General features: G+C 41.0%; 1 protein-coding gene across 1 annotated transcript in view; it reads left to right on the forward strand.

The window, feature by feature from the left end:
* Nucleotides 1-499: 499 nt before the first annotated feature.
* Nucleotides 500-25,292, forward strand: part of LOC133446731 (FERM and PDZ domain-containing protein 1) — an 81,939-nt gene continuing 57,146 nt past the window's right edge. Inside the window, exons 1-2 of the mRNA XM_061724750.1 lie at nt 500-727; nt 13,804-13,917. The gene's annotated coding sequence lies outside the window, so the exon portion shown is untranslated. The remainder of the gene's footprint in view (nt 728-13,803; nt 13,918-25,292) is intronic.

Here is a 25,292-nt window from a genome sequence, read left to right on the forward strand (position 1 = left end):
TTATTCACGAAATTTAGACTTTTTTCTCGACGTGCATAATGAAAAAAAAATCTTCCTCCTCTAAAATATTATTTTTATTTTTCTCCTGCCTGGCTCCAATACTCTTCCGTATTTGTGCTGACTTAGGGATATTAACAGCTACTCCTATTAAGAATCCGTAGCCACTTCACTCCCTTTAAAACCACTGCAAAGCTTCATATTTGAGAAGCATCTGAAAAGAAGTTCGTGTCGGACGCACGAGACGATACTGGCTTTAATTAGCGCACAGACGCAGGTGCGTAAACAATAGCGAGCTCGCGCTGCTGTTATCTGAATGCGCTGCTGTGCCAAGCGGAGTCCGTCTTTTAAAACTCCCAGAGTGTGTGTGTGCGTGTGTGTGTGTGTGTGAGAGAGAAAGAGAAGGAGGGAGAGAGGGAGGGAGACGGGATGGAGGGATGGAGGAGTGAGAAGATTATCCTCGCCTAAGCCTTGCGCGTCTCTCCGGTGCGCAGCCGCCGCTCACCTGCCCCGGGACCGCAGATCTGGGAATATCACACACACCTCTGTCGCTTTTACCCCCCTCCGTTTCCGTCGGGAATCAGGTGGAAACGGATTATCGGACTTGTTTCGGCATTTTAAGGAAGGAGTGGCTGTTTCTGCGGCGCTTTTTCCAAGTTGTTCCTCGAGCAGGACGGTGGAGACGGTCCGCCTGCTCGGGAGGGGATTACAGAAGGAAACCTGCCACTCGGTAAGGTCTTTACACCTTACTCTTACTGTCAACTACTGAACAACACCCAGGCGCAAAGTGGTCAAACATAGATTAACAGCTGACTAAATAATGTTTGGTTTCTTGTAGTGGGCTTGTCAAAGGCACGTCGAATCTAAAATGAATAAGAAAACGCCTGCTCTCGAGTCTATTTGTTCACTATGGGTCTCAATTAAAGGAAACTTGAAAGGTTTTCCTTTTGCAAGGTTTAATTCAAACAGGAAAACTTTCACTTTTTAAGCCTTTATAAAACATCAATAAACATTTCTTCCATAAGAAGCCAATAAAGGTAAAGGGGACAGGTGAGAGCTGCCACCCTTTCATGGCCACACCTGTGAAATCCACCTCCGTCCGGAGATGAAGGAGTGCTGACCAGGACGGGGAGGAGACAGGTTGCTCCGAGGGAATTTTAAGCTTAGAAACAACCTGAACCGTCCTTGACCATGTGGACAGCACTGGAAGGTGTGAGGAAAGTGGTCAAGTGACCCCCAGCATGTTTGACACCGGCCACTGGACGGGCTACGAGTAGATCCAGACATTCCCTGGACGCTCTCACACCGAGCCTCGGCCGTTTTCTGTGTTCAACTGCTGCTAAAGAATTGATGAACAGACTAATAGTACATAGTCTGTGTGAAATGTGTTTTACTAATGCATCACTGCAGCCGGGAACATGAACAACTGCACACAAACACTCCTGCACACTCCCTAACACACACACACACACACACCGTCACACACACACACACAAGCACACACACATTCCATGCATCCTACAGTGGGATGCCGCTTCAGATATTTTGCTGCATCATGCTTCAGCTGTCAGAAACACTCCTCTCACTGTGCTGTTTGTGTTGTGCCATGCTAATACACAACCCTACCTTCTGCTGCGTGTGTGGTTTGACTGGAACATCACAGGAGGAGCACTCTTTGTGCATCCAACTGGGCTTTGTGGAAGGAAGCTAATACAAAGTGAGGCCTGACAGTCAGAATTGAAACAGAAGAAGAAGAATGAGGCCGGCTGCGTTCTGAAAGCCCTCCCAGGCTTTACTAATTTATGATGTTATTTTTAGTCTTGGCTACATTTTTGATGCTTTCTTATTTGTTATGTTTAATCCTGAGAGAAAACTTGGGTGTTTCTCTCTCTCCCTCTCTCCCTCTCTCTTTCTCGCTCTCTCGCTCACACACACACACACACACACACACACACACACACTCACACACACACACACACACACACACACACACACACACACACACACACACGCGCACACACACACACACACACACACACACACACACACACACACTTAAAGGTAGAGGATATTTCCAAAGTCTTTTGGTAACAAACACTGTATACAGTATAAGATGGATGGCCGTGAAGAAGCTTTCAGACTAGACGATTCTACAGTGGATTGGTTTGGGGACAGACAATGATGTGGTAGAAGTCGGTTTCTCACAGAGCTCCCAAACGGACTGGCAGATGGTCGGCAGGCGACACGATCATGTGCCAACAACTAAAAAAAAAACGCTTTTGCACAGGTTGCGCAACAAAGACGTACTGGTGATCCCCTCTTCATTCGGCCTCCACTACTGGCGCTTTTACACTAGCACCTACTCGGCTCTACTCCACTCAGCTCGGCCAAGTTTGTTTTCCATAACAATTCAGCACCTGGAGCAGAAGTAGGAGGTTGGAGTGAAGCTGCTGTGACGTATTTGATTGTGTGATCTAAACGAAGAAGACAACAACACTAAAGATGTAGAACCTGGAGGAGATGATAGATGTGCTGCTGGGTCTGTGGCTTGTGTTCGATATCAAGTTAAAAAATGAGAGTGAGAGAAGCTTCAAGCGGCGACGCTTTTTGTTTGTTTGTCTCTGCGCTGCTGAAAAGTCAGCTGGGAGCCACGAGCAGCTATGAAGTGACAGAGCTCCTGGTAGATCTGGTCATTCCTTATCGCCCGTCTAGATCCCTTTTTAATTCTCTCCTCAGCACCAGGTTTATGAACATCTGCACCTCAGAGTTATGAAACAGACTTTTGCTGCCATTGCCTGTTGAATAAAATGAACCAGAATCTGTCAGAGTCTCTTTCTCTGATTTCCTCCTCTTGACTCAGACGTCTGACTCCAACCCCCCGACCAATCGGTGGCCTGTAGTGTGATGGTGTCAGATACAGCCGACTCAGCCGCTTAGAACCTCGGCAGAATAGCTACAGAAAAAGTATGTACTCAGCACGTTAGACCCCTGGTGGAAAAGCGCAAAACCGAGGTGAGGTGAGTCGAGTCGGGCTGAGTAGGTACTAGTGGAAAAGCGCCATACATGGCTGTGCATTCACAGTGTTCCCATGAAGGCAGAGTATTCCCTCTCAGTATGTGCTTTCACAAAGATGATAGTAACGCCTGCTCAAACGTTGTCTCAGGGCGAGATAAACACAGGTTTGTTGCAATCAAAAGTACGAGAGGGCGGCCTCGTGACCTAAAGACAGATGATTTGCTTACGATCCATGTCATAATGTTTATGTTTAAGGTAATTCCCAATGAAAATAGTGTAGCATGACGTTTTAGAAAGACTTTTAAATATGATGAAGTTGTACTATTTAGGGCTGAATAAGTAATTGCATTTGGGATAATATCGCAATATCATGAAGCAGGATATTATGATCACATCGTGAATGATAATGAGGTTGTCATGTGCCACGAGAGTGAGTGGAGCTCCCCGACTGCATCAACTTTAATGCTTTGCTTTAATCTGTTGTGCGATGGGTTCTAGTTCCAGGAAACAGTGAGAAGCTGGATCAGCTGAAACTTTAGTCTCGAAGAGGAACAGCACAGCCACAGCGGGGGATTATTTGGGTTTTTAAAACAGCATAGAGCCATGTACAGTTTGTAAGGTCACTTTACTGGCAGTTTTAAATGTTGAGCGCTATTTCACCGGACAAGCCAAAAAGCCAAAGACAGGGATCATTGCCCGAAATGTTTAAATTAATTCATACAAGCGGAATTTAAAACGGCATGGGGAAATCACTCGGGCAATAACCAAGTTCCTAGCTACAGATATGGTGCCAGCGCGGTGACGATGCAACACTGATAAACCCTGGGACATAAGCCGCTGCTGCATCATGAGACACGCATCTCAAGCAACAAATGTTTCTCATGATTTTCGGTTTTTAATAATTAAAATAATAATTTAAACAATTAAGCCAATGAAAAATTGATGGTTATTTTTTGGCGGTGGGATATTGGATACCAAGAAATATCTGCCTATCAGAGCTCTGATTAAAACTAGTAATACTCCAGACCACAATGCGGATTTAGGCTACTTTATTTTCCTTCTAGTGATTCAGAGAAGTTGTCACTCATCAGTCTCAGTCCACAGGTTAGAATTAAGTGATGGTCATTTATGTGACCTCGAAAAGAGGTGCTTCAACGACTTACAACTTCAGATGGGTATTATCAGGAATCATTGTGATTCATGTGATATCTCCTGAAAGTGAAGTTAGTTTCTGAATCACCACAAGACTAAAGGACCATTAGTCCACCTTCTAGAGCAACAGAGCCTCAGACCAGGACCAGTTCAAAAACCACCCTACTTAAACGGCTCAAACTAGGATTAAATTGACTCTGGGACATGTTCGGTTTCTATTTATCATTTGATTTGTAAAACTATTAAATACTTCAATTTGACTTCATTTTAATTGTAAAACCAGTCCAGAACTGTTATTAAAAATAACCAATTAACTATTTTAGTCAATAACTTTTAATTTAAGCTTCATGTCTTTGAGGTAATAGATCTGTTGGTTGGTGGTGTTGAACAAATCTGGTTAAAATTCACTTATACTATTATTAGTCGTATACTGTAGCAACTGACAAAATAAAATAAAAACACTTGAAACAAAGATTTATAGTCTATAGAAATAACATTTTATGTTAAATGTATATAATATTGTTTTAGTATAAAAATCATCAATTAGGTTTTATTGAAAAAGGAAAGAAAAGTGCATATTAAATTGCAATCACAATACTGGGGAAGAAAAACAGAATGAGATTATTTTCCAAACTCTTACAATGCTATTTACTTTAGTAAATGAGCTGTCAGTGATGCCTGTGATGGACTCAGCCAGGGCAGGACCTCGGCTTTGTAGACTGGTTACAAAAATGCTTCAGGTAGAGGTGAGTTGTCATGACTTCATTTTTGTACAATAAGAGAAAGCTGAAATCCTATACATACAGCTGATGGCTGGTATTCAGATAAGCTAAAGATGGGTGATATGTCCAAGTAACTTATAAACTTGAACGGTTGGATGACAAATTTTCAGACTGAGATGGCCCCAAACAAAGCAACACAGTTGTGTTCTGTCAGTTTTTAAGCTAGCAGCTTCAGATTCAGATTCCCAGATGCTTTCCAACAAGGACAAAACATACAATAAAAAGAAAGTATTTGAATCTGGAGAAATATCATAATCTTGACTCTGATATCACTAATAGCGCTGGTGTGTGTATATATATATATATATATATATATATATATATATATATATATATATATATATATATATATATATATATATATATATATATATATATATATATATATATATATATATATATATACATACATACATATATACATATATATATATATATATATATATATATATATATATATATATATATATGTATGTATGTATGTATGTATGTATGTATGTATGTATGTATATATATATATATATATATATATATATATATATATATATATATATATATATATATATATATATATATATATACATACATATATATATACATATACATATACATATATACATATACATACATATATATATATATATATATATATATATATATATATATATATATATATATATATATATATATATATATATAATGTGCTAAACTTCAGTCCCAGAATTCGGCATTCACAAAGTGGTAGTAAGTAAGTAAAAGTTTATTTATATAGCACCTTTTACAGATGTCGCAAAGTGTTTCGCAAAAGACCAATAAAATACACATACAACAGAAAATGATGTCCACAGGGTTTTAGGTCAAGCCTAATCTCTTTCACAAAATAGAAGAGTCAGTCTGAAACATCTAATTAACCCTTTTAAAGCCTGACATTGGTGGTGGCTGGTGTAGTTTTCTCCAGGGGGGGCTATACCAGACTCCAACATAGACAGAAAAGCAATCAAATAATGTAGTAAAGTATCACATCAGTGTATTTTGATAAATAAAATTAACAATAGCAACATTATAATGACATGCAGTGTTTTTTGTACATAAATGTTGCCCTTCTATCCTTGAGAGAAGCACATTTCTCAATAACTCTCTGAGTCAGGGATGTTTTTGACAAGTTTGTTCTCCATAGAGAGCATGAACAATGCATTCAGATGAGCCATCGTGTTCCTGAGGAAGGTCTGGATTCTCTACAGTGAGAAGCACCTATCAGATTCAGCTTAGATTCAGTTTATGGTGCAACTTTGAGATGTGTTGTTGCCATCAAGATTCAAATGGAGCTAAAATCTTTCATGAAAGGGTAAAATGTCTTCATGTTTTCTATGCTCTACTGTAAATACAATACAGGTTTACAAGTTTTGCAAGTCATTGCATTTTGTTTTTATTTACATTTTACACAATGTTCCAGCTTTTTGGGAACTGGGGTCATAACATGTAGCTTGTAATTCCCCATCACTTCATTAAAAATTACGATAAATGAAAATAAATGAGAAATTAAAAGCATCCTTCAGCAATTTTCTCTAAAATACAGTAAATTGTAGCTAAACATGTTGTTTAGCAAAAACACCTCAGTTTTATTCTAGTTTTGATACGAAATGTACAAACTTTCCTTTAACTCCATTTAAAGACTTATCAGGATTAGATCACTTTATCTATCCCCGTATCTTTCTGATCGTCTTGTTAACATGCATGATTAATGAAACGCACCCAAACATGCACTCAGATCCATAGCCTACACGACCTGCGACTGTCTATGTCGATTAAGTGTTAGGTCTTTTCCTTTAAAGGTCATCAGGTGACATGGATTATGAGTGTTTGTGTCCATTCGTTTTCACGTCTGTGTCTGGGCGGTGAACCGCTAAAGGGATTGCCTGCTCTCAGTTGCCCCTTTAAGAGAGAGGACAGACAAGGGTCAATCAGAAGCTTTAGAAAACGTGACCATCTGAAGTACAGCCCCAAATCAATAACTATTTTTTTTCCCAGAGAGTGGCTACCTAAAATACCTCAGGTTTTTCCTCTTCACATTAATTGAATTTGTTGATATATAACGTTCTTCCATTTCTGGCTTGCAATTCTTTCTAAAAAAAGGTCAAGCGTGTCAGGAGAACTCTACTTTGTTAACAAATGTATGACAAAAGCTGCTGGAATACTTAAAAATGGTGTTCCTCATATAAAGATGGAAAGGGATTTGCATATTCCCTCCTATTGAGTGTATAAAAATGATCAAACGTCCCTAGTAATCTTTTTTTTTTTTTAAATATCTTTTTATTTCACAATAATTTTCACAATTCACATTTTCACATGCATGATTTCTATTATACCCACATTCCTACCCTCCCCATAATTACCCTAGGGAGAAAAAAAAAAAAAAAAAAAAACATACATTAAGGGAGAACAAAATTAAATAAATATTAAAAATAAATAAATAAAAAAATATATAATGGCAGCAACAGCGATATCAAACGATATATATATCCCCATATATACATACAAACATATAAGGCACAAGTTCGAAAATAAAGATACTCATTGGTCCAGTTTTGAGAATAATGGAAACAAAAATTCTTGAAAAATATGACCACGGTTGTATTTTTCTAAAGTTAATTTTTCCAATGGTAAAAAAACTGAAATTTGATCCAAAAAAAACTTGAAAGTTGGAGGGGAATCATCTTTCCAAAGTAAAAGTATGCATTTCTTAGCGAAGTATGTGATCATGATTAATATCCTGCTTTTTTTCCGGTCTAACTGAAGATCCAGTGTGTCATTTAATAAATACAAATTGGAGCTTAACTCAAAATTAATTTCTAATACTGATTGTGTGAAGGAATTAATTGATTTCCAGAAACGTATTAAAAGATCACATTCCCAAAACATATGTACAAATGTTCCATCGATTCTTTTACATCTTGGACATTTTGAAGAGATATCCTTTGAAATGTTGTGCATTTTAATTGGAGTTAAATAAAATTTGTGAATAAATTTAAAATTAGCCTCTTTAATTTTATTACTAGTAAAAGGAAAATGTATATTTTCACATATATTTAACCAAGTATTTTCTTCAAAGACCATCCCCAACTCCTTCTCCCATATCTTCACTAAAGTTTGGAAAGATGACAAACCTCCTTGTGATAAAATATTATAAAACTCACTGATCTTTCCTTTAATTGTGTCTGAAGTTATAAATATGTCCTCTATTTCAGATAGTCCAAGTCGAATTTTATTTGCTTTGATAAGTGATTGAACAATGCTCCGTATTTGTAAATATTTAAAAAAGTGTTTGTCAGTGTTTGTCCCTAGTAATCTGGTGGAATTTCAGTGTGTAAAGGTCAAACACGAGAATATACAGCTACATTTACAAATGCCACTTAAAACTTATGCAAAAGCATCTGGTCCATACCAGACCACGAGTATTGTGGTCAGGAGAATCAATAATTTAGTTCTTATTTTGAAAGAAGTGGGCACCGTGTGGAATGAGCCAAAAATAAAAGTAAAGATCCAGACTATTGTCAGCAGCAAGTCCACAAACCAGGCTCTGTGAGGGTACGGCGTCGTATCAGTGCCCTTTGCTAAGGTCATTCACACTTCTGTGATGGCAGCGTCACTGCAGAAAAGTACACTGAGATTTGAGAGTTACTTATCTTTTCTTTTAGAAACAGATCTTTCTGAGGGCATTTTTCAACAAAACAATGCAAAACCATATTCTCGTCTTATTACAAAATGAAAGACAACTGATATCCATCCATCCATTCATTCATCCATTGTCAAGACCCAGCTTTTTTTTCTATTCCGCGTGTCGAGGATCAGCTGGAGATCATCCCGGCTCCCTGCAGGTGAAAGGCAGGGGTACAACCTAGACTGTTCATCAGCCCAGTACAGATTAAAATTGTAATTATTAGTTTAAATAAGGTTAACAAGAAAAACCTGTAGTAGTAGTAGTAACAATGATATTCTGTCTTCTCTTCAGCTGTTCCCTTTCAGCAGAGCTCCAGGTTTGTCTTTGTGTCAAAAGCGGATCCAAAATATTGTGAAATTAAAAGTTTAACCAATTCTGACAGAGAAAATGGTAGTCTACATTGTGCAAGGCACTATATCAGCTTTCTACGTTCTATCAATATTTTTCATGCAAATGTGTGTATTTCTTCTGTTACAGCACAGAGTTGCTGTTGCTCTCCCTCTGTAGTCCTTTTGGGACACATTGGCTAAAAAAAAAGGCATCTTTGACATGCTGTCACTTGGTGGCATCAGGAAGAATGCAAATGCATTTCTGTCTATCTATGACTTTTTCCCTATTTGGAGTCATGGGGTCAGTTGGCCTGGATGGGTGATGGGAGGGAGAGAGCTGCTTCCAGCTGCTGCCAGGGGAGATGCATGACACAAGGAGCAGGACGCAAACAAGACAACAATTTACTATATATATTCACACTTTTGTTCCTATTGCAATCACTGGTCAACTTAAAGGGGACCTATTATGGCATCTAATACCTATTTTAAACAGGCCTTGAATGTCCTAAAAACAAGCTTTTGATTGTTTTTTCTAGATAAATTAGAAATTCAGCCTCTGAGCCATGTCTTTATCTTCCCATTCTCTAACCTCATTATCTATGCAGGATTCTGAGTGGGCGGGGCTATGATAATGAGGCTCTGTGCTGATTGGCTGCCTGAATGACGCGATACACCGCTACGAAAAAATGGTGGAAGCTCCGGCCGGCGGAGTTGTTATTGTTGTTCCGGCCAGAGTTAGTTGTGGGTGTGGTTTCACACATCGGAGGCCAACCGATGCAAATTGCATTTTGGTTACGTAACGACGGGAGCAGAATCTGAACGGCTCGTAGAAGTCACATCACACTGGACTGCTCATCCGGGCGGCTGTACAGACACTTCAGAATTTGGTTGCTTTCCTCCTTCTCTGAGTTCATTTCATTTCATTTTCATTTTATTCTTTATTTTCATTCAAAAAACAAAACAATTCAATACAAACACAAATACAAATGTTCCTAACTTATGAATGAAAAGGGAGCAGAAAGAAGAAGAATCTTATCTGATCTGCCCCTTTCACAAATAACATCATTTAATAATAATTAAAAAAAAAACAAAAAACTAAGTGAATAAAAACAACTAAAATAAAATTAAAATAACATTAAATAAAATTACCACCACCTACGGGTATGTCAATCAAACTCAACATTTTTCGTTATATTTCCTTAACATACAGGTTTTAATTGTTCTTTTAAATGTAATTTTTGATTTGGATTCTTTGTTTTCTTTGTTCAGATTGTTCCATAAACTGATTCCTTTCACAGAAACACAACGTTCCATCAATTTTGTCCTGCATCTTGGTTTTATAAAAATCTCTGTTCCTTTTAAGTTATACTTGCTTTTTCTTTTTTCAAATCTTTTCTGAATGTTGATTGGTAAGGCTGGATTGGTAATTGAGTTGGCAGGCTGAGGGAGACCACTTTATATATGTTAAAGCAAGAAAAAACCTGTTTTTCATAATAGGTCCCCTTTAATATGCATGTTGGTAGGCAATTGTACTCTCTCTCTCTCTCTCTCACACACACACACACACACACACACACACACACACACACACACACACACACACACACACACACACACACACACACACACACACACACACACACACACACACACACACACACACACACACACACACACACACACACACAGAAACACAAAGACACACACATTCGAAAAAACCCACGCCAGTACAAGGAGAACATGCAAACTCCATGTCAGACCACTTTACTGCATACTCAGTATTATAGGTCTAGCCATCATTCCATCCATTTTCTACCCTCCATTCCTTCTACTCAGGGTCAACAGTTTCTGCTGGACCCTCTCCTATCCTGTAATGTCCTATCCTACCCTACCATATTCTATCCTATTCTTCCCTGCCCTGCCCTATTCTATTCTATTGTATTGTATTCTATTGTATTGTATTCTATTCTATTCTATTCTATTCTATACTATTTTGTCCTGCCCTGTCGTGCCTTATTGCCCACCTGGACGCCTCCTATAAGTGTCTATTAAACTTACTTAGATAGTGAAAATCATGGGAAATGCTGACATGTCGCCCCCGTTGATTCTTTCTGCTGTTTCCTTTTTGAGTTTGAACACAATGAGTTTGTCTTTCAGTTCTACTGTAGTGTCCTGAGCCATGTGCAAATATTAACGTGCTCTTATACATTCAATACCTGTTGTGGTCTTGGAAAGTGACATTTTAGATTTGGGGATAATGTCTTTCTTGCTGTGTTCCCCTGTTTTACCCAAGGTTTTATTGTGCTGTTTCTTTTGTACTCCTGTGTATATAGAGTTCCTGTTTTATTTTGAAACAGCTTTCCCAGGTGTCCAACTTCCTTTATTTGCTTGGTCTTTCCCAAGCTCCAACCATCTAAGGGGCTCATTCATAAAATTGTTTTACTTTAATCATTTGATTTCACGTCCATGACGACTCTGAGGGGTCAGTAGAGTTTATGTAAAGTAATAATCTTTTTTCTTATATGATCGTTAACGCTTCCTCATCTCAGGTCATAGGTCATGAGAACCTTAAAAACTGCATGTGACATTTCACGTCACTTTCACTGCGTTGTGGATCTCAGCATGGACGTTGGGTTTATTACATCACTCACGTTCCCCTGTCTCATGTTTCTGTGCTTTGCAACCTCATGTGTTTTCCCTCTTCCCCCCTCCATTCTCTGTCGTCCTCTGTGTTCATCCGTCCGCCTGTTAGTTGTTGGTAGACTGAAGCGACTGCATTATCTAGATGCATTATTGATGCCAGCAGCACTCTAACAGGCACACACACACACACACACACTCCACCCGTTCACTCACAGCATAAAAACATACTTCCACTCTTTAAATGAAACACATCGACAGATACACCATCACAAAAAAAAAGTGCCCCTATTTGTCTTTGACTGTGTACAAGAGACGAGCAAACGTGCATGGTGTGTGCTTATGGGTGAACAAAAACTAGTACTGCCTAACTCCATTTTTTTTTGAACAGGATGAATCAGTGGAGCTGTTTAAAAATGCACTGACTAAAATATTGCTGGCTTCACGCTCCGTCGAGAGCTGGCGGAGACAATTAATCTTTAAAAATAACCAAAAAGATATTAAAACAGAGAACCGGAAAAAAAAGGAGAAGCAGACACGAAGGAAACAACAAAATTAATAACGGTTTTTAGGAGGGAAGTTTTGAAAAGTGGTGGAGAGGCAGATCTTGGAGGGAGGAGGGACAGAAGAGTTCCCAGGATCTCTTTTCCCAGGGCTTTGTAAGGGTCTCATCAAATATGGATGGTGTTTGGAGCAGAGTAGGGGGAAGTGGGACTCCACAAACAGCACAGGCAGGCAGGCCCATCCGACTGCGATGGAGCTCTTCTGTCATTTTTCGCCTCATCTGTCTCTCCATCCACCTCCTCCCCTCCTCCCTCGACTTACTTCAGTGTTTTCCCCCGTTTTTGTTTAAAGCCTTAACTCTGCTGCCCGTTCAGCTTTTCTCTCTGCCATCCGTCAAGCTCTCTGATGGGAAAGTGTCTTTTTTTCTCTGTTTTGTTTCCTTCTGCCATCCTCTAAGTGTGTCCTCCTCTTGTACTTCACTACGCTCTTTTTCTTCCTCCCTGTGAACTAGGGATGGGCTTCCTTCCTTTCTTCCTTCTTTTTCCCCTTCCTTCTTTCCTCCTGCTCTCTCCTTCCTTCTTCCCTTCCTCTTTTCTCCCTTCCTTCCTTCTTTCCTTGTTTTCTTCCTTCCTTCCTTCCTTCCTTCCTTCCTTCCTTCCTTCCTTCCTTCCTTCCTTCCTTCCTTCCTTCCTTCCTTCCTTCCTCTTTTCTCCCTTCCTTCCTTCCTTCCTTCCTTCCTTCCTTCCTTCCTTCCTTCCTTCCTTCCTTCCTTCCTTCCTTCCTCTTTTCTCCCTTCCTTCCTTCCTTCCTTCCTTCCTTCCTTCCTTCCTTCCTTCCTTCCTTCCTTCCTTCCTTCCTTCCTTCCTTCCTTCCTTCCTCTTTTCTCCCTTCCTTCCTTCCTTCCTTCCTTCCTTCCTTCCTTCCTTCCTTCCTTCCTTCCTTCCTTCCTTCCTTCCTTCCTTCCTTCCTTCCTTCCTTCCTTCCTTCCTTCCTATCTTCCTTCCTTCCTTCCTTCCTTCCTTCCTTCCTTCCTTCCTTCCTTCCTCTTTTCTTCCTTCCTTCCTTCCTTCCTTCCTTCCTTCCTTCCTTCCTTCCTTCCTTCTTTTTCCCCTTCCTTCCTTCTTTCCTCCTGCTCTCTCCTTCCTTCTTCCCTTCCTCTTTTCTCCCTTCCTTCCTTCTTTCCTTGTTTCCTTCCTTCCTTCCTTCCTTCCTTCCTTCCTTCCTTCCTTCCTTCCTTCCTTCCTTCCTTCCTTCCTTCCTTCCTTCCTTCCTTCCTTCCTTCCTTCCTTCCTTCCTTCCTTCCTTCCTTCCTTCCTTCCTCTTTTCTCCCTTCCTTCCTGCTTTCCTTCCTTACTTCCTTCCTTCCAAAAATCAGCTTTACACAAAAACGTCATCAATGGGAATTTATCGTTTTTACCGCGATATGACAAAAGTCTTATCGTGAGGAATTTATTTTGACGGTATATCGTGAACGGTAAAATATCACCCATTCCTACTGTGAACACTCTATGTTGTTTGACAATGTCATGTGATGGGAGAGGGGAGTTTTCATCAGTGGCTCGTGGCCCCCGTCTCAGCTTTCCTTCCTTCTCAGGGGAAAACCACGTGTATCAGAAATGCACCACAACCCCCCCATACTTTATCATGACCTTGTTTATGTCCTCAGGAGATGAAGACACATCATCCGGACGCTCCTCAGCGGGACGATGGACGCACAGCGAGTGGAGCTGGACTGTAACCGGTGCCTTCATGGAGCCCTGAGACGCAGGGCAGAGAGCAGGTGGGTAAATAACATCAAACAGACCTGTTTGTCCTCACAAAACCAAATATGACATGTGAGGAGCACTGTGTGGAATCAGGTTGGAGTGAGACCGACGGTGAGAGGGAAGCGGATGACGCGCGGTATCTGTCTCATAGTCGCAGACTGGCTGTTACCCCGAACAGAGCTGTGAAGTTGAAGTGAAGCTCAGTCTAATCTGGCTCAGCAGGAGTGACGCACAAAGTCCCTGTCACAACCTGCAGACACTCTGTAATCTCATTTGCCTGCTCTGTGCTCGAATCTGCCCCTGTGTGTTCAACATTACGCAGAGGTTGTAGGTAATGTCAAAGGGGAACCGTCAATACATGCTGTACTGTCAGAGTTGGAGCTAAGATAATGAGTTTTGCATGGGAGTGGGAGAGGTGATGGAGGACCATTTAAATTTGATTCATCTTGGAAAATGCATGCACCATCAGGGAAGAAAAAAATCAATTGATGGAATAACCTGGCCATTCATCATCTTTAGGTAGTCAGCTGACTCATTTTTTTTTTTGATCAACTGTTTTTTATTATTTTGTTGATACATACAGTTAAATCGAACAATTATGCATGCAATTGTACAGAAAAAACCTTTAAATCCCCTGTCCCCCCACCCACCCTGTAGCCATCCAACAAGACAACAATAACACAACAACAGGACAAAACAAGCAAGACAAGAAAACCAAAAAAGTTCTTTCAGTTTTTCAATGGCTTGTGTCCATATTTTTAACGTCCTGGGTCCCGCACAATGAATTCTTGCCACTGAAAGTTCCATATGTAAAATGTCCATAAACAGATGAAACCAGTGACATGTTGTCAGCTGACGTCATAACGGTGCTGAACCTGGACCTGACCCCCTGCAGCAACCCCAGATCAGAGCTCTGCCCCCACAGGCTTGTACGGTAGGCGCTAAGCATGATGGGAGCATCGCTTCATCCGCTGCTCTTCTTGCCCTAATGCACCCATCCCTCTGGAACTCTGGGTAAATCTGGACTCATCAGACCACATGACCTTCGGCCACTGCTCCATGGTCCAACCTTTCTGCTCCCTAGCAAACTGAAGCCCTTTTTGTCTGGTTAGCCTCACTGATAAGTGCTTTTCTTAAGGCTGCACAGCTGTTCAGTCCTGATCCCTGGAGTTCCCTTAGCATTGTTCTCGTGGAAACGCGTATACTTTCACTATTAAACACAGCTGTGACTTCTACTGTTGTTTTTTATGATTTGATTTTACCAAACGTTTAAAGGGGACCTATTATGGCATCTAATACCTATTTTAAACAGGCCTTGAATGTCTTAAAAACAAGCTTTTGATTGTTTTTGCTAAATAAATTAGAAATTCAGCCTCTGAGCCATGTCTTTATCATCTCATTCTCTAACCTCATTATCTATGCAGGATTCTGAGTGGGCGGGGCTATGATAATGAGGCTTTGTGCTGATTGGCTGCCTGAATGACGCGTAGAAAATGCGGAAACCTCTGGCCGGCGGAGGTGTTGTTGTTGTTCCGGCCAGAGTTAGTTGTGGGCGTGGTTTCACGCATCGCTGCCGTCGTTACGTAACGAAAGGGAGCAGAATCTGAACGGCTCGTAGATCCACATCACACTGGACGGCTCATCCGGGCGGCTGTACAGACACTGCAGAATTTGGTTGCTTTCCTCCTTCTCTGTGTTGGCAGGCTGAGGGGAGACCACTTTATATATGTTAAAGCAAGTGTTTTTCATAATAGGTCTCCTTTAAGTGAGTGCCGATCATGATCATTCCAGATTAACATAACGCCTTGGCCAGTTGTTTAACCAGTTTCAGTAGTTTCATCAATCTCAAAATTTCAACAAATCTTTTGCACAACCACAGGATGATGGCTGTTTAAGAAATAAAAACAACTAACTGCATCAGTTAGAGTTAAATAACTATCAATCAATCTCAATCAATCAATCAATCAATCTTCACTTGTTACTGTTACTAAATTGCTAAAAGAAAAACTCGCTTCCAGTTGAAACATCATCATCCATGCTTTAATTGTCCAATGGGAGGCTCTTTTCTACTTGCTTACGTAGATCCAGATGATGACTTTTGTTTGGGACCCGCATTGTGTACAGCAAACTGTTGCATTGATAACGCTGCGATAGGTGTGACCCTGTGACTGCTGTTCACTGTCAATGGTTGGGACATTTTTGATTGTTGCGCAGCTGTGCGTATGCAGCTGTGCTTTGTTGGCTTTACAATTTCAGCGACTTTCAAGCTGTGCATTCACAGTGAACCCACAGACACACGTTACATCCCTCATGTATGCTTTCTCAAAGCGTTGTGGTGTTTGGCAGTCTGAAGACAGTCCTTTCCCCGACTTCACAGTCAGCAACAGATCTTTAATGTCTGTGGTTACTGGATGCTCTATTTAGTTGGCACTGAATGAAATATATCACTGAGTAAACACTGACTGAAAAAATAAAGTTCCTACCTGGTTGTTGCTGTGCGGGCCTCAGTTTTAAAACCACTGCGTGTGTTTGTGGCGTTAATTCAGCTGAAGGACGGAGCTTCAGCCGGTTGGACTCGGCTGGACTGGCAGAAAATTCTGCCAGGCATTCGGACAGCCGGTGTCTCTCACTTTTCCCGTGACGGACTGATTTCATCCTCAGCACGGAGTTTGCAGCCACAGCAGGATGGAGTGAAGGCGCTACAGAGTCAGAACTAGCCGACTGTGAACGGGGCTTCTGTTTTCAGTGTTAGGTGGAGGTTTCTGACATCATCCATGCTCCTTGTCCTGTTGTCATCTTATTCACTAAGCACACGCACGCACGCACGCACGCACGCACGCGTGCGTGCGTGCGTGCGTGGGGCTGAGCCTGGGGCTGGTAATGTCACCAATGCTGTAGGGAAACACACGCACGCACGCACGCACGCACGCACGCACGCACGCACGCACGCACACACACACACACACACAGGCGTACGGTATAGTGTGTGTGCACATGTGACCTTGTTCCAGAGGTCTTGTGATTTGTTCATATGCATCATTACCATGTTCTCTCCAGGGAGAGCTTTCTTCTGCCCAATTTTACAAACAAGCCTATACCCCTGCAGTCTTCTTCTAAATGCATTATTTTGAACTTTAACATCTATCTAAGTTAACTCTGCAGAGTCTGAGAACTAGTTCTTGTATTCCTTTTCACAATATTCTTCTTTTGCTCACTGAAATTCGGTTTAAAATTCCTGGGACGTCCAGTCCTGGGAAGAATGGCAGGTGATTGAATGTTTTCCTCTTGTGGATAATCGTTGTCACTGTAGAACCATGGACAAAATTGTTGGGAACTGACTTTAAAACTCTCCCTAGATTGGTGGGCAGCAAGAACGGCTTCTCTTAGGTCATTGTTTGCTGATGATCCATCAATAAGGTGCTTTTGAGCAGCAGCACCTGACTTTGTTCTTAGTGATTATTGTAGAACGAGTAAGACTTCACATAGGGATTCTGTCTTTTAGTTTATTTTTTATTAAATTTATAGTGGCAGTGTGTGACAGTTTGTTTCTTTGATACACATTTTCTTCTTAATGGAAATGAGAGAATACATTTAGCTTGGAAAATTTATAATGAAGGAGTTGAATTGTTTCCATGAGAGGGAAGGAAAAGGTTCAAGACTACTTGCTAATTTACGTTTGTTATGTAATGTTATTGCAAAGAATCGGTCTAATTGGTGTTCATTACCTAGTCACTGATGATGTTTACCAAGGCCCTGACAATGCTGAGAGACTTCAAACAACCTTGGCCTGCAGTTTATTTTAAACTTGAGCTTTCAAAAGTTGTTGTCAACAGTTAATTTAGGAAACAAGTTTGAGAAATACGTTTTCAGTTAATTCTGGTTACGCATTCTCATTTCTGATTTACCGCTTTATTCTGTGACTTGTGTATTATTCACACAGGACTACAATGACATCTGGATCAGATATTGTGTATTTAACCCCTACGTCGTGTTTTACAATGAATGATTACCAGAAGTGACGTTGATGACGACGTCTTGTGTTTTAACAAACAATTACCTTTGATGTAACTTAAATTGAACATTGAGTTAAGTGCCAAGTGCAAAAGATTCCCATCCGCAAATCACTGAATTACTGAAATGTGCATTTGCACAGGACTTAAATGATCTAATTACCTCGAAATAGAGAAGGCAATTAGGGGCAGAATTTCTTCTTCTTTGCCAAATCATGGACACATTTGCACTGGATTAAAATCACAGACATCCTCCGTAATTATTACAAACTACAGCAGGTCCCCAAATAGTTTTAATTTAGTGCAAATGAGGCATTACTCTGCACGCTCTGTACACCCTGTGAGACGATAAAATGCACGAGACATCTCTTTGTTTTACATTGTTTTATGATTATCTTTCTTTATAAACTTGCATGTTCTTCCAGACATGCTCTCGTGAACTTTCAAGATGTCCCTCCATGGATGGGGATACACTTTCTAAATATGAACAGAATCAGGAATGATCGTGTTTGGACAACCCAGTCTTTCTCATTTCAATCTGTCCTCCAGCTAAAAGTAACCTTAAAACAATAATCCTTTTGTAAAGAATAGATTTTTTAAATGTAAAGCTTCATATGACAAGATTTTCTGAATCAGCTGATCGTTAGCCTGATCAGATACAGGACTTGTTCTGTGATCAGTGGTTTTAAAGTCATTTCCCACATTATGTGATTGATTGCAGATGAAAAGTCTTGAATTGCAGAATCTGAGAGATGCCAAACTGGTCTGACATGCAGAAAATCCCCTATAACCACGTACAAAACACAACTGATTATTACTAAATGGTCTGAGGGAGGAAACAAACATTGTTTGTGATATGATTTGTTCAGAACAGGGACATAAAAAGAAAAGAAAAAGAACATGACTGAAGGAATGGATTGGTGTAGACAAGTGACAGGGTTTGTTTTTAATGTGAGTAAACAGATAGCGGCTTGTTTGGTATGATTGATATTTGCTGGCCGTCAGCAGCCGCTCTCATCTTTCACGAGGCTCTGACTTCTCTGTACATAACGGTATAGTGTTGCCAACATATCACCGATACCTCAGCAATCTCTGTCACTCAAATCAGACCTAAAATGTTCTGGTCTCAAAGAGCCTTAAGGCTTCTGAGGCAACGATCGTCTGTTTGTCGATCAACAAACAAGGAATTGATTGTTGACTTCTGACAAGAATGAAGCGGCGAGATCACATCACACCTGTACCGGCCTCCCACTTCGTTTTAAGGTTCAGTTTGAAATGACATTACTTGGGGAATTTTAACAGCATGACTCCATCAACTTTGTCGCCCTCACGCAGGCTAAGAAAGAGAGGTGACTGCTTTTTCTGGCGGTGGGCCACAAAAAGCAAGTAAGAAGCTACATGGCAGAGTTATTATCATTCACGAAAACTAACGAAAAAACGAAAGCTAAAATTGAAAAAACAATTTCGTTAACTGAACTAAATAAAAACGAAAATTAAAAGACAAAAACGATATTAACTGAAACTATATTGCGTGTTTAGAAAACTAAAACGAACTGAAATTATACATATAATTTCCTCGTTTTTCGTCCCTGTCAATATAAGCCTCTTGGTATGATCAATTTATTCAGCTCTGGCCGCTTATCTCCAACTGGCAGCTACGACACCTTAACGTCCCACGGTCCGTGACGTCAAAACTAAAACTAAAACTAAAACTAATAAAAACTAAACTAAAACTTAGCATTTTTGAAAATATAAAAACTAATAAAAACTAGCAAACCCACACTAAAAACGAATTAAAACTAACTGAATTGAAGGAGAAAAAGTCAAAACGGAGTAAAAATGAGAAGGACTGGACCAGACTATATTTGAGAAGCCTCAACCTCCACCATACAGTGTAAGAATATGCAGTAACTAGAGGGTAAGAATATGAGGGAAGAATATGAATAGAGAGCAGACGACAATGTGAATGAATAAATGTTTACAGGAGCACAAGTGTGAATGCTGGGGGAAAGGCTGTAAATGCGGTTGCAGTGCCATTAGTCAGCTTTCGTGTGCGTGCGTGCGTGCGTGCGTGCGTGCGTGCGTGCGTGCGTGCGTGCGTGCGTGCGTGCGTGCGTGCGTGCGTGCGTGCGTGCGTGCGTGCGTGCGTGCGTGCGTGCGTGCGTGCGTGCGTGCGTGTGTTTCCCTACAGCATTGGTGACATTACCAGCCCCAGGCTCAGCAATAAACAAGAAGCCAGCATTTGTAGCAGAGAGGACTCTTTCCTGCTGCAGTATTGTTATATACTGTATGTGCTGTAAATACTACTGTATATATTATCCTATATACTACTGTATATAATCAAATAGCTTGTGACTCCTGTGGAAGTTGCCGATATGAAAATATGTTTAAGTTTATAAAAGACAAATTAGTGATGAATCATTTCCCATGAGACTGTAACTGTTACTGTTACTGCAGTATTTTTGACCTTTTGGTTTCCTTCAGTGTTTTGCCTGTTACTGATTTTATACCATCAATGACAGGTTATCCCTAGCTGATAAAACTCAATCAACTGTCAGTTTCTATCAGTTTCAAGCTTAAAGGATCTGGAAATCTACCCGAATACCAAATTTGTCATTGACTTTAAGAAGAGGTAACACGCCCACCGATGTTCTTTGACGCATCAGGACACACTGTTTAAAACAATATAAACTAATTCATTTACTATCTTGAAATGACAATTAAATGTCTTTCACCAAAAACCTTATTCAGACCTGTTAGTACAGTTAACAGCACAAGTATATGTTATCTTAACAGTGAGAGTGACGGCTACATCAGCTCTTAATTCACAGCTAAGACGTCAAGTTCAGTGTTCAGAAGCTGCAGTGATGACAGATACCTATTTGACAGCCGCCACTCAGGAAAAACATCCTAATTCTGCTTATCCAGCCACCTCTAGAGTATCCAGCCACCTCTAGAGTCTTTGTGGATGTAAAATCTTGATATGGAGACGGAACAGTTCGTTCACAAGGCTGTCAGATGAAAAATTAATGTTGTAAATTCGGATGTTTAACACGGCGGTCAGTGGAGATCGACTCCTCTAACATTCTTTCGAAGTGCCTGGCCTTTTTTCTCTTTTCTCTTGCTTTTTTCTTATTCTAGATTTTTCTCTCTGATGAAAACCTGAATGATTCTGTGAACAAATAATTTTTGTAATAATTGAATCCATTGATCAGATTTATTCCCATGTAGAGGCTGGGGATCGACCCACAGAGCCTTCAGTTGGTGCACGGAGGGTCTTCCCCCCGAGTCCTGACCACTTCTTAGTCTGGAGGCTGTGAAGACACCAGCCAGTGACAGTTCATGTGTGTGAAGACTCCAGAAACATTCAGGCTCCATCACTAAAACAGAGACGTCCACATTTTATTATCTGATGATCCAGCATCTTTGCACAGGGTTGTGTAGATGTGTGCAAATTTGTGGAAATGTTCATCCGTGCTTCAGAACATAACCACTGTGGAACACTGCGTAAATGTTGTTTTATCTCCCTGATTTACTTGTTTATTATTTATTGCTTTATTCTCACTCGCAGCACAAAAGCGAAGAGGGGCACGTTTGATTGCTGTGCTTGCAAATATTATCTACCTTTATACTGTACTTTTAAACTGCTCGTTTTTCACTGCAGAAGCAGTAAAATAATTTAAATCACCGAACTAGTTTTAATCTTATTCATGTACTTGTGTTATTGACTAACACATGAATAATGTTAAATGGGTCAAACAAGGAAACTCTGGCTTCAAATATGATTGAGTTGATCTCACGTTTATCACTAACTCCACTCATTTCAGTTTTTCATTGCGAAATGAGCTGCAGTTCATGGTGTTTTATTAACACACGTGCACACACACGCAAAGCAGCGCAATCAGGTTTTGTCCAGCATTAATTTGCATTAGAAATGATTCATTATTCTGAGAGAGAGTGGACTTTTGTTTCTAGCTCCATATCTGCATCCACGAGGGCCAGAGAGCATGTGAGAAACCCGACTCCTTTCACACAAACAATAATCTAATAAAAGGGCAGCAGGAGGGGACACACACAAGAGTGATGATGTGGACCATAGTGGGCTGGCAGGAAAACATTTTGTGCAGAGAATAACGGGCCAAAGTCAGGCATTCACAAGCAAAACTGTTACCATGTCCATTTCATCCATGGCATGAGAAATAAACGTGGAGACGGCATTGAAAGACAGGCTTTTAGAAATGATTCACTCTGTTCTTACCTCTCCCACAGTGGGATCAGCGCACTGACCTTGTTCTGTATGTCTCCTCTGGACACACAGCGGTTCAACTGATTAAACATTTTCTTTCCAGCAGAAGTCTGGTGAAGGCAGCGAGGCTGAGGCGACTCGTCTCGTGCCTGATGCAAGAGGAAATTACAGTATAAGGTTTCCAGCAGCTTCTATTATTACACCTGTTCAAAAAAAAATAAGCTGACATTTCCTCTCTTGATCTCTTGTCGAAAATGCCGTGGCTGCAAAACAAGAATTGCTCTGCTGTCACCGTTTTTTTTTTTTTCATGCTGTATTCGTTCGGCTAGGCTTGCACTTGGTGTGTATCGTCAATCACTTCCACTTAGGAAGAAGACGTGATTATGGAATCAGAAGGGATTGGTTTTTCCACCGGTGTATTTGCAGTTTGAGAGGCACATACATTGGCTGTAATCCATCTCACGCTGTCTTCTTTAAAAAGGAGCCGTTTCTGTGGACATAGAAGCTTTCAGAGCTTCGGGGTCTTTACGTGTCTCCCTGCGTTTGTACGTATCAGTGTCACCACTGAGAACACCACACCGCTGTGTAACAGTAGTGGGATCACTCTGACCCATGCAAACACAAGGATACTACTGCATTGTGTCTCTGCAACCTGAGAGGAGATTCAAGCAAGATAGTGTGAGTGAAGCGAATATGAAAAGTGAGATGTGGTGCAAGAAGTATCAAGGGGCTGATGGGAGGAAAGGAAAGAAAGTGTGTGTGTGGGGGGAGGGGAGGGGGGGGTCTAAGCAGACAGATGGGTGGATAATGTGCTTATGACTCAGGATCCCTCAGGATATGCTGCTGTCTGGCTTTGTCACTCAACACTTTCATCACTAAGCCCTCAACTTCTCTCATGATTGCTGGGCTTCCTTATCTCATTCAATTTCCTGCATTTGTCACTTCGCCTCTCCTCTCCTTCTCCTTGCTTCCCTCTATGCCTGCCTTTTGTTTCCCTTAATGGAGGGGGCTAATGCCAATCCTCCATCTGGAGGAGACTCCTTCCTGCAGCTGCTCACTGAGGGACACGGCAGGCCTGCTGAGATCATTCACTCATTCATTTCATCCGTCCATCACCACAGCTGTGTTCATGGATTGATCCGTCCCCTTGCTCTTTCATAAGAATACACTACAACTGAGCTCATTCCTCCATTCATGTCTCTATCTCTGTCTACGTTCATCAATAATTTGTCTGTTTATTAATTTATTGCATCTTTATTTGGGCAGCTGAATGATTGATTGCTTAAGTAAATGAGTCACTTCCTCATTCTTTCTTTCTTTATTAAAGTAAGATGATGCATGAATACCATCAGAGTATCTGTTTCTGTCATTTGGTTAGAGTTACCCTTCGATGATATAAAGGAGGTCAAAGGTTTCAGTTAATCACAAAGTGTTTATCCGCCTGTTATGATCATCTGGAAGAACTCACATATCCATCCAGTTCCAGGACGCTAACAAGCGCCAACCGTCTAACTTCTGGGTTGAGGATCATGTGGGACTAAATTTCGTTGGTTGTCCCTCCACTGGCCGCTAGAGGCTGGCTCCAAAAGCCATCAATCTCCATCCACTCCCATTTTAAAATGTCTAATTTAAGGGTAGAAATATCAACTTTACATCAAGCAATACATTTATTTCTAATATGATTGATTGACAGTTGGCTCAGCCACTGGCCGGCCGTTATCAGGTCCTCATACGTAATCATCATGCTCTTAGCAAAGGAACCTGCTGTCTGTATTAAGCCAACGTCAGCTAAAGGCGACTGTCATTTTTGAAGTTGCTGTCGAGTCAACATGTCAAACAGTGTATCCCGCTGTACATGTCTGATCTCTGCAAGCTATTCTGGGACAGTTTGGCTGAAGGAGCCGGGAGCAAAGCTCACTTTGAGTGTTCCTGTCGGCAACATGGCTGCACCCTATACAAAGAAAAATGGGCTTCAAGACCAGTCTTCAGAAACCAATCGGTCTTGTGATCAAATGCTTCATCTGTTGTTTTCATAGTCTATGGAGGCTAAGAAGAGAAACACCTCACACTCTTCTGGAACACTATTGAGCTGATATAAACTCTCCAGCCTCTCCAGGGCCTACCGTGGACCTCCTCCCTGTTGGAGGAATCCAAAAGGCTTCATCAGGGGGGCATTGTGTCGTAGCTCTAGTCCTTATTGAAAGACTGAACTTCACATTCCCTCACTACTCCATATCCCTGCCCACAATTTGTAAAAATACACAAGGTAGGAGCGTAAATCAACCAGAGCGTCTCACCTTGTGGCCGATGTGTCTCTACACCACAACAGAACGGTGCATTGTTGCAGACATTGCACTGATCTACACCATGTATGTGTCAGTGTCCTGCACTATTCTTCCTCCACTCATGAACAAAACCGAAAAATATTTAAACACCTGTAGTTGAAGCAGGGATTCACCTCCAACCCGTAGAGCGCATCCTTCTCTGGGCCATGGACCATGGCCTGAGAACCAGAATAAGTGCTGTGAATTCACTTTTTCTAGTCAAGGAGAGGTTGTGAAGCGTTGCAGAAAAAAACGCTTGTTCTGCTTCGCTAATAATACACATCAGGTTTATTTTGACCCTGGACTGCGGTTAAGCCACCTCAATTTATACACAGCATATAGACAAGTTTACGCGCCAAAACACGGGCGCTGCCATTCGTCTGCATAGATGCGGGTCATTTCCGGCGGAAGGGGTTTCCGCAGCCTTTTACCTGTATAAACACAGCGGCGTGGACACGGCGTGGACACAAACCTAAACGAAATACTTGCTGTTCGTGTGTTTTTTCTCTCGACAACTATGTCTTTGCCATGGGAACACGGTTCTACGACTTTAACTGGAGGTGGCGTTACTCTCCCGACCCGAATTCAGTGCAGAACTGGGATGATAACGTGATGACAGCAGCAGAACTGACAGCTGATCTGCTCCCACTTCCTGCAATCCGCAATGGACAAACTGAAAGTTTCTGAGGTTTATCAATATCTGCACAGAGACAAAGTCGGTTTTGTCATGTCATACAAACATGGTCGTTTTGTTTATTTGAAAGCAAATGTCGAACCTGGCCAGTGTTTGAACAATGCGGGGCTTAAAG

This window comes from Cololabis saira, chromosome 1, assembly GCF_033807715.1.
Source record: "Cololabis saira isolate AMF1-May2022 chromosome 1, fColSai1.1, whole genome shotgun sequence".
Taxonomy (NCBI): Eukaryota; Metazoa; Chordata; class Actinopteri; order Beloniformes; family Belonidae; genus Cololabis; species Cololabis saira.